This window comes from Mytilus galloprovincialis, chromosome 9, assembly GCF_965363235.1.
Source record: "Mytilus galloprovincialis chromosome 9, xbMytGall1.hap1.1, whole genome shotgun sequence".
NCBI lineage: Eukaryota > Metazoa > Mollusca > Bivalvia > Mytilida > Mytilidae > Mytilus > Mytilus galloprovincialis.
In genome coordinates this window covers 64,610,041-64,620,945 of record NC_134846.1, presented here as the reverse complement: position 1 = coordinate 64,620,945, position 10,905 = coordinate 64,610,041, and positions in this window count along the sequence as shown.

Sequence of the window (10,905 nt, the reverse complement as noted above, 5' to 3'; positions counted from 1 at the left end):
ATTTGAGGTGGCATGGATACTAAAACATGTACACAGTAAAAAGAGGTGAATATTTGATTGGTTGACTTCCAGTGATGGTTATTTTCTTATATGCAATGAAGTGTTATGTGAAATTTTGTCGATAGTACTGGACAGGATAAAACTCTACTCATACTAAGTATTTCTTTATTTGAAACAGAGATAAATTTTGACTAATTAGGGAAAATCAATGGTAGAATGACACCTCAAGAAAAAACAAACTTAATTTTTGTTTTCCATTTAAATCAAAGAAAACAGGGTAACTTTATCTGGTATTTAGTAATGGAAACATATAGCGCAAGCGTCGACAAAAAAATCTTTTCGCACTAATAAAATTGAGAATGGAATGTATACACCTCTCCATCTAATTTTATTATGAAGTTTGTCGAATAATGCGGTTTATTATTCCTAGGCCTTGATGTAATTGAAATCTAGACAATTTTAACCACTTTCACAAAATATGTATGTTTGGCCTATTTCAGTTGTAAATAAAAATAATTTTACACAAGAAGTTATATTTAACGATCGTATATGTCTTTTCATTTATCATACATTAATAACCCTTTGTCTTAAATAATTGGACTTAATATTAGGGGCCAATTAGGCTCTCACAGACAACACTCCTTTAAAGCATTTCATTTGAAAAGTGTGTTTGCAGCTTAATCTATACAAGATTTGAGGAAAAGTGTAACATATTGATTGATGTTGCAAAAAATATGTTTATAGCTACAACTACATGAAGTTGGAATAAAAGTTTAACACATTTATAGATGTTCGATTAATTGTATGAATTTCTGTAAATTAATTTGTATGATTTCAAGATAATTATGGTTTTGATTTGCTTTTAAATCTTTTTTCGTCTCTCTCATTGAGTTCATCAGGTTCAAGAGTTCGTAACTGATGTATCTAAAATCTCTCTCTTTTTTGTCTTCCTTGTATGTCCCAATTTTGATTTTTCTCAATGATTTGAAATGTGACGTTTTCAAAATCATGTCCTGCTCTTAAATGGTGTCTTGTAATTGGACAGTTGCTTTCTTTTGTGTAAAATGACCGATGGTTATTTAGTCGAATGTTCATCACTCACAATTGTACATACACGTCGTGCTAGACAAAACGGGATGTTTCTTTTCGTATGTGAAGGATGGCATGAATGAAAATTCAGGTATTGGTGGGTGTCCGTCTTCTTATAATATATATCTGTGGTTAAGGTTGTTCCATTCTTTAATATTAAAATATCTAGAAATGGCAGTCTTTGTTCGCTAGATTCGATGGTAAATTTAATCGAAGGATGTAATATGTTTATCAGACTATGAAACTTCTCTAAATTGTGACTTTTGTTTAAAATGATAAAACAGTCGTCTAAGAATCGCTTCCATTCCGATTTTACGTACACTTTAAAAGCTGTATCAAATTCACTTTCAACTTGTTGATACATTTTATCCTCCAGAAATATATATAACAAGTCAAAAAGGGTACAACATCACCATTAGACCAGCAAGTCTCAAAGACTTATTTGTTAGACCTGACGTCTCCTCAAATAAAAGCTATTCAATTGCAGGATGGTGCAAGTCATGTGGTAACAGACGTTATCTGACTTGTCAACAAATACTAAATACTCAAACATTTAGTTGCCACTCGACTGGGTCTGTGTACACTTTATTTTGAAATGTAACTTGCAAAACCCAGAATGTTGTATACCTCCTGCAGTGTCGATGTGGCATGCAGTATGTTGGCGAGACAGAGCAACCATTCAACAAACGCATGAATGGTCATCGAAGTGACTACACTTGCAAGCCCGACCTACCCGTAAGTCGTCATTTGAGATCACCTGGGCACACACAAGGTGATCTCAAAAACCTTACCATCACAATTATAGACCACAACGAGGGTTGGTCGAAGGTCGACAGAGTCGCTCGGGAAAGATTTTGAATAAGAAAGTTACGGACAGTTTCCCCAGAGGGCATAAATGAAAAAAACATAGAATGAGTCCCTCATTTTCCTGTCATCAATTGTTTCAATAACTCCGGCTTTAGTACTGGCTTTACAGTTCGAAATTCTTTTTAAAATACCAGTTTAAATTACAGGGCTTCATTCATTCGGGATGGATGTATAAGTACGTAGCCACGTTAAATTATTTTACCTCATTAGATCAAACTTATTTTTCTAATCATTATTAGACTGCTATTCGTTTGGGAGGCTTGAATATGTAGTTTCTGTTGCAATTGCCCTCCCATTGTCAAATTTGAAATTTTATACAAACTTGGATCGGTTAGGACATTTTTGGTTTTTTGTTTGAGGACTGCCCTCAATGCAGTTATAACATCTAAAATGTCACAACCTTTGAAAATTTAGAGTTGTGCCAGTTCACATCGAAAATAACTATTTTCATTTGGCATATCTTTGTAATCTTTGCGCCGTGTTTGGAAATTTTAAAATTGTATTAGCGTCTGATTGATTGATTGATTGTTGGTTGCTTAACGTCCAGTGGCAAATATTTCATGCATATTCAGGACGAGAAGAAGTTCACAATAAAATACAATAGGTAGGTTGTTGTAATAGAGGCCATCTAGGATGATGGTCGGGGAAATTTAGACTGCCACTGGAAAATGAGGGTGTATTGGATAGGGACAGAAATTTTGCCTTGCAACAGGCCACCTACGGACCCCTCAAAGAGTTGTTGCAAGGGTTTTTAACGTGCAAAGAGCGTGGTACTCTCCTTACAAGAGGCATCGGATTTAACGTCCCCTTCTGACGGACGTGACTGCGAACTTGATACATCCCGCAAAGCCAAACGGACGCCCCACTTCAGCAAGCGTTTTACTGCCGGTCGGGAGAAGACCAAGTGACCATATTTCTATACCCCAGTCACCCTTGGGGTCATTATTAGCGTCTGTGGTGTTCGCTTAAATTATATAAATTTTGAGATTTAGAAAAGGTTTCTCAGTTTGAATATTTTGACATGATTCATTTGACATCGTGCTATTATTGAAGAAGGATATCTGTTATCCGAAATATCTAATATTTGTTCATTTTATAGTTATTTAATGGTGATGTTGTACCCTTTTTGACTTGTTATATATTATATTTTGTAGTGTACAGAATCATATTACATGATCCATCGCACTGTAAGATTGATCGTTGACTATTTATTCAGTCATTATATATATATTAATTATATATATATATATATATATATAAGAAACACAAAAGGAACAATTTATTTAAATGACTGGATCGATACCACTGATGGTGGAGAAATGCTCCTAAATGGCATTACCAGCTCATTATTAAGACTTCTGTGTTGATATGAATTATCATTTATATGGTCATACTTGATAAATTGAATGTCTACAAATCATTTTTCGAAATACAAAATGTTTCAACCCCAGAAATATATCCCAAACAGAAAAATAAGTTAATAATTCGCTTTCAAATCTTATTCAAATTCTTGCAAATCGTGATTCGGTGATTTTTTAAAGAAATTATAAACGTATCAGAATTTTGCCAGCTCCTACAAAACTGATTTCTTTGTGCTTTCAATTGTGTGATTTGTAAACAATTTGTTTCTGTTATTGCGTGATTTCTTAATGATTTGTTTAATTGGAATATTGTATGAAAAGATTTCAAAAAGATTTCTGTCATGTTTGTTAGCTAAAATATTGTGGATTCGTTATTACTTGTTTACTTCGAACATAGTAAGAAATAATTTGGAGGCAATTTGTTGGTGATGTAGTTTTGATTTGTTAGCTCATTTGCATGTGAAATTTTATCATTTTCAAATCATAATGATATCAAAATGATTTGTTCTTCAATTTTTTGTTTCTTTCAGATTGCTTCAGCTTTATTTGTCAGAACCTATAGGACTTTTTGGTCATCAATGCTGTACAAATTCGTACTTTATTTGTCCTGTTTAAACCGCAGGAATAAATATCCTTTGCTTTATTTTGCAAAATATTTCGTAATTGTTGGTCTTCAATGTGTTATTTTCGTTCTTTATTTTGCCAATTTTATTTATGTTTTTTTTTCTCATAAAATCGTCAATGTAGGTTTTTGATTCGTAAAAAAAATTTATCTGGCGTTTGAAATTTCTATCCAATATATTATGATTTCATCTGTGACTTTTCTTTTGATCTGATTAAATTTTTCTTGCAAAGCAAAACTAATGTCGCAAATATTTAATCATAAAAGGATAAAATAAGACCAAATTATTCATATCAAGAACATATGGTATCATCAAGTTTCTTTGTTTCTGTAGAATATTACTTTTATCATACGATATGACTGAACGAAAACATCAAAGTTGTTATTGTTACGAATAGACCAATGTGTATAGTTTAAAATATAATTTTCGTTCTGATTGAAGGATATTTGTTTTTGTTGCTATTAAATATAATAGAATGAGTGTCTACCTATAAACACATTCATTTTTGCTATTTTTTTAACAGGAAAGATACCCATTTTATATCACGGTTAAAGCATGGTGACAGCCGTGAAAAGTACATCACTTTTAATTTCATGAAGAAATGGCGACACCTACATTATTGAAAGATGGAATGCTATTGTTGTAGGTATAATAATCCCATGCACGTATTATCGAAACATATATTTGATTGCACACTTAAATTTTATACATTAAATATCACTCTTTTTACAACCACAAGTTTAAATCTCGAATAATACCATTTTGTTTTTATTCTATTGTTACACTTGATATTACATTTGTATGACCAAATAATGCCGTTAACGTATACACGTGTTTGTGTGTTGAATCGGGGCCTTGATGAAGGATATACTTGAAGAATAATATTAAGTTGTAAGAAGTTGATTTCTAATTTCTTCTCAGACAGGAGATCACTGCCCGTAATTTTATAAACATATTTTGGACAATAATGAACACGTCACTATTTATTTTCATGTGATCTGGAATATTTCAGAAATGTAAAGATCTGTAAACATTACACAAACCGTCGGTTACTTCTGTTTGACTGTGCCTTGCGTGGCAGGTGTTTTAAGTGATTTTATTGACCTATCTTCTCGCTATTATTTATTTCCAATTTACAATAACTTGTCTGTACCTCTTTTTTGTTTCTTTTCTCGCAGAAACTGTAAATTCACGTTTCATTTCCGAGTTAACATTTCCATGGTCGAAAATTCTCCCTTCGAAGCACAATGTTTGATCGCGCATTGGGAACCGAGGAGTTAATGTCAAGCTATACAGCTACTCAAGATTACACAAAACAGTTAACCACCTCTTTGAAAGAGTAGTTGTACTAGCACACTACATCATAATCATAACACATCTGAATCTCCCCTTTTTGTTAAGAGTATTGGTTATGGTACAACACATCATAATCATATCACAGCCGAATCTCTCCCTTTTGTTAAGAGTATTGGTTATGTTACAATACATCATAATCATAGCACAGCCAAATCTCCTCCTTTTGTTAAGAGTATTGGTTATGGTACAACACATCATAATCATAACACAGCCGAATCTTCTCCTTTTGTTAAGAGTATTGATTATGGTACAACACATAATGATCATAACACAGCCGAATCTCCCCCTTTTGTTAGGAGTATTGGTTATGGTACAACACATCATAATCATAACACAGCCGAATTTCTCCCTTTTATTAAGAGTATTGGTTATGATACAACACATAATAATCATAACACAGCCGAAACTTCTCCTTTTGTTAAGAGTATTGGTTATGGTACAACACATAATGATCATAACACAGCCGAATCTCCCCCTTTTGTTAAGAGTATTGGTTATGGTACAACACATCATAATCATAACTCAGCCTAATCTCTCCCTTTTAGTAAGAGTATTGGTTATGGTACAATACATCATAATCATAACACAGCCGAATCTCTTCCTTTTGTTAAGATTATTGGTTATGGTACAACACATAATGATCATAACACAGCCGAATCTCCTCCTTTTGTTAAGAGTATTGGTTATGGTACAACACATTATAATCATAACACAGACGAATCTCCCCCTTTTATTAAGAGTATTGGTTATGGTACAACTCATCATAATCATAACACAGCCGAATCTCTCCCTTTTGTTAAGAGTATTGGTTATTGTACAATTCATCATAATAATAACACAGCCAAATCTCCTTCTTTTATTAAGAGTATTGGTTATGGTACAACACATAATGATCATAACACAGCCGAATCTCCCCCTTCTGTTAGAAATATTGATTATGGTACAACACATCATAATCATAAGACATCCGAATCTCTCCCTTTTGTTAAGAGTATTGGTTATGGTACAACAGATCATCATCATAACGCAGCCGAATCTCTCCCTTTTATTAAGAGTATTGGTTATGGTACAACACATAATAATCATAACACAGCCGAATCTCCCCCTTTTGTTAAGAGTATTGGTTATGGTACAACACAACATAATCATAACACAGCCGAATCTCTCCCTTTTAATAAGAGTATGGGTTATGGTACAACACATAATAGTCATAGCACAGCCGAATCTTCTCCTTTTGTTAAGACTATTGGTAATGGTACAACATATAATGATCATAACACAGCCGAATCTCCCCCTTTTGTTAGGAGTATTGGTTATGGTACAACACATCATAATCATAAAACAGCCGAATCTCTCCCTTTTGTTAAGAGTATTGGTTATGGTACAACTAATAATGATCATGACACAGCGGAATCTCCCCCTTTTATTAAGAATATTGGTTATGGTACAACACATCATAATCATAACACAGCCGAATTTCCTACTTTTGTTAAGAGCATTGGTTATGATAAAACACATGATGATCATAACACAGCCGAGTCTCCCCCTTTTGTTAAGACTATTGGTTATGGCACAACACATCATAATCATAACACAGCCGAATCTCTCCCTTTTATTAAAAGTATTGATTATGGTACAACACATCATAATCATAACAGAGCTAAATCTCTCCCTTTTATTAAGAGTATTGGTTATGGTACAATACATCATAATCAAAACACAGACGAATCTCCCCCTTTTATTAAGAGTATTGGTTATGGTACAACTTATCATAATCATAACACAGCCGAATATCCCCCTTTTATTAAGAGTATTGGTTATGGTACAACTCATTATAATCATAACACAGCCGAATATCTCCTTTTTGTTAAGAGTATTGGTTATTATACAATACATCATTATCATAACACAGCCAAATCTCCCCCTTTTGTTAAGAGTATTGGTTATGGTACAATACATCATAATCATAACACAGCCAAATCTCCCCCTTTTGTCATGAGTATTGGTTATTATACAATTCATCATAATCATAACACAGCCAAATCTCCCCCTTTTGTTAAGAGTATTGGTTATGGTACAACTCATCATAATCATAACACAGCCTAATCTGTCTCTTTTATTAAGAGTATTGGTTATGGTACAACACATCAAAATCATAACACAGCCGAATCTCTCCTTTTTATTAAGAGTATTGGTTATGGTACAACACATGATAATCATAACACAGCCGAATGTCTCCCTTTTGTAAAGAGGATTGGTTATGGTACAATTCATCATAATTATAACACACCCGAATCTCCTCCTTTTATTAAGAGTATTGGTTATGGTACAACACATTATAATAATAACACAACCGAATCTCCCCCTTTTGTTAAGAGTATTGGTTATGGTACAACACATCATAATCATAACACATCTGAATCTCTTCCTTTTGTTGAGAGTATTGGTTATGGTACAACACATAATAATCATAACACATCTGTATCTCTTCCTTTTATTAAGAGTATTGGTTATTGTACAGCACATCATAATCATAACACAACCGAATCTCCCCCTTTTGTTAAGAGTATTGGTTATGGTACAATACATCATAATCATAACACAGCCAAATCACTCCCTTTTGTTAAGAGTATTGGTTATGGTACAACACATCATAACCATAACACAGCCAAATCTCTCCCCTTTTGTTAAGAATACTGGTTATGGTACAATACATCATAATCATTACACAGCCGAATTTCTTCCTTTTGTTAAGAGTATTGGTTATGGTATAATACATCATAATCATAACACAACCGAATTTCCCTTTTTTGTTAAAAGTATTGGTTATGGTACAACACATGATAATCATAACACAGCCGAATCTCTCCCTTTTGTAAAGAGTATTGGTTATGGTACAATTCATCATAATTATAACACAGCCGAATCTCCTCCTTTTATTAAGAGTATTGGTTATGGTACAATACATCATAATTATAACACATCTGAATATCCCCCTTTTGTTAAGAATATTGGTTATGGTACAATTCATCATAATTATAACACAGCCGAATCTCCTCCTTTTATTAAGAGTATTGGTTATGGTACAATACATCATAATCATAACACATCTGAATATCCCCCTTTTTTTAAGAGTATTGGTTATGGTACAACACATCATAATCATAACACAGCCGAATCTCCCCTTTTTAGTAAGAGTATTGGTTATGGTACAACACATCATAATCATAACACAGCCAAATCTCCCCCCTTTTGTTAAGAGTATTGGTTATGGTACAATACATCATAATCATAACACAGCCGATTCTCCACATTTGTTAAGAGTATTTGTAGCGGTACAACAATCATAATTATTACAAATTTGACTGGGTATGTATGCATCTTAATCAAACAAGATGAATCCAAAGCGATTAGTTATATTGATACACTACTAAAGGATTGGAATCTGCATGTATTGGTTTTTTTACAGTATAAATTTCGTCATTAAAGTTGATATATTCGAATGATATATAATGATAAAATGCATGATCGTTTTATATATAAAAATAGATGAAATATTCGATCAAATTACAAATGAACATATTGGTGACAATCCTCCAAAACACTGGTTGCACCGATAGATTAACCGCATTATGCATTATTCAACCTTTATTACAATTGTGATAAGACAATTCAGCCAAAGATATAGCACTGAAGAAATTTCGTAAGTTATATAAATATAATTGATGTCATTGTAAATATTATCGATTTAGATGTATATAATTCGTATGTATATATTTCTTTTTCTTAAATAATTACAAACACGCCAGTCCCTCCATTTACCATGATAGTTTCTCTTCTTAGAATTAAAGTTTCTCAAATCTGTCGCTGTAATGGACTCAACAAACTATATCCATTTGTTACCTATATTTCATAAAGTTTTTTAATATTTGAGTAATTATTTGAATGAAGTCGAACAATTTCCACGTTTCAATTGACAAATTCTCATTTATAAAAGCAATACAGCCTCTGACCCATCGAATGAAGTATGCATATCTCTGTTGATACGTCCCATTAGTTCAAAGGAGGATATTCACGAAAGACTAGAATTGGTCGTAGCATTGTGATTTTTTTTAAAATTAGATTAAAATACTACACATCTGACATAGAAATACTTGTGATTATACTATTAAGACAAAAATACATTGTTGGTACCTTCCTTTAAAGTTTATGAAGCTATGATCCCTTAAATAAACAAAATAAGATTTCTAACGTCATTTTTGGTACTTTTTTCATAATTTTCATTGGTTTTAGCAAATTATTATTTGTCGCCATCCATGATAAAAAAAATTGAATCTTTTGGTTGCAAAACATTTTCAATCGTAGTTGGAGGCTAAAGTTCCTAAAGCTTTTACGCCTGAAAATTACAAAAAAAAATCATCATATTTTGATTTTTTTTCCAAAAAGGGTTAACTTTGGGAGAATGTAGTGTACATGTACGAAAACAACTGATTTATTTAGCATTAAGGCTTTTGAAATAGACCACTTTATGAACCAAAATTGTGACTTTTTTTGTGTTTTATTATCAAGTTGAATTTTTATGCCCTAGTGTGCCATTAGTGATCCTTGTCCACTACACTATATGGACTTTATTAACAGGGATGGGCTGTAACAAAATAACTGGTCTTACAGAATTATGAGGAAAAAATCAACAATAAATAAGATTTACGCTCACTATGAAAAATCGTCGGTGTAAATACAGACCCAACAATAAGTCTAATACGGTAGATCACATTCCGGGGAAAAGGGGACGGTATTGGAATATCAAATCAACTTGGAAATAAATACCCTGCATGTAGGCAATGTTGGAATATTGCTTTATAGAATAGAAGATTCACAATTGGGATGCTCTTTTCTCGTAAAGTTTTGTTTTTAAACCGACCCTCATTGACAATTTCTAGATTTAAGTCCAGATATGAGCCGGACTTAACTCTATCTTCTATATGTTGTATCCTTTATCTCAATTTCGATCGGACAGATGCGTTCAATCTGGTCACCAAATTTTGAACTATTTATTGAGAGAACATCACCTATGTAGTGGAGAGTAAATTTACGAGAATTGACATGATTTGTTAATTTTCTGCGATTTTTTTCATTTTGAAACACTTGTGCAAGTTTAACTTTTTAAAGTATCTAAAGATTTACAAAGTTGAATTTTTTCTATGATTTGTTATAAAATGATCTGGTATTGATCATTATCGAACTTTGAACTCATGTAGGAAATGAAAAAATAAATTCTTGATTTCAAGAATTTTTTTATACTTTTCGATATTTTCCACTTTTACGTATTTATATAAGACTCATTAGCGATGTTAAAAACGCAGGAGATTAAGACGTTTAATTGATTTTAAGCTCCCAGGTGTGTATAAAAATCAAACGACATATTCAATTAGAGTTAGTTGATCAGAATGGCAATCGGCTTGAGTGATGCCTTGTTTATCACCTGTGTAGGATTTATCCTGTTATTTGCTGTTGTCTGTAATTTCTTGGTAATTTTTGTGGTATGGAGGAACAAAAAAATGAGAAATGTTACAAATATCCTTATATGTAATTTATCTGTTAGTGATATA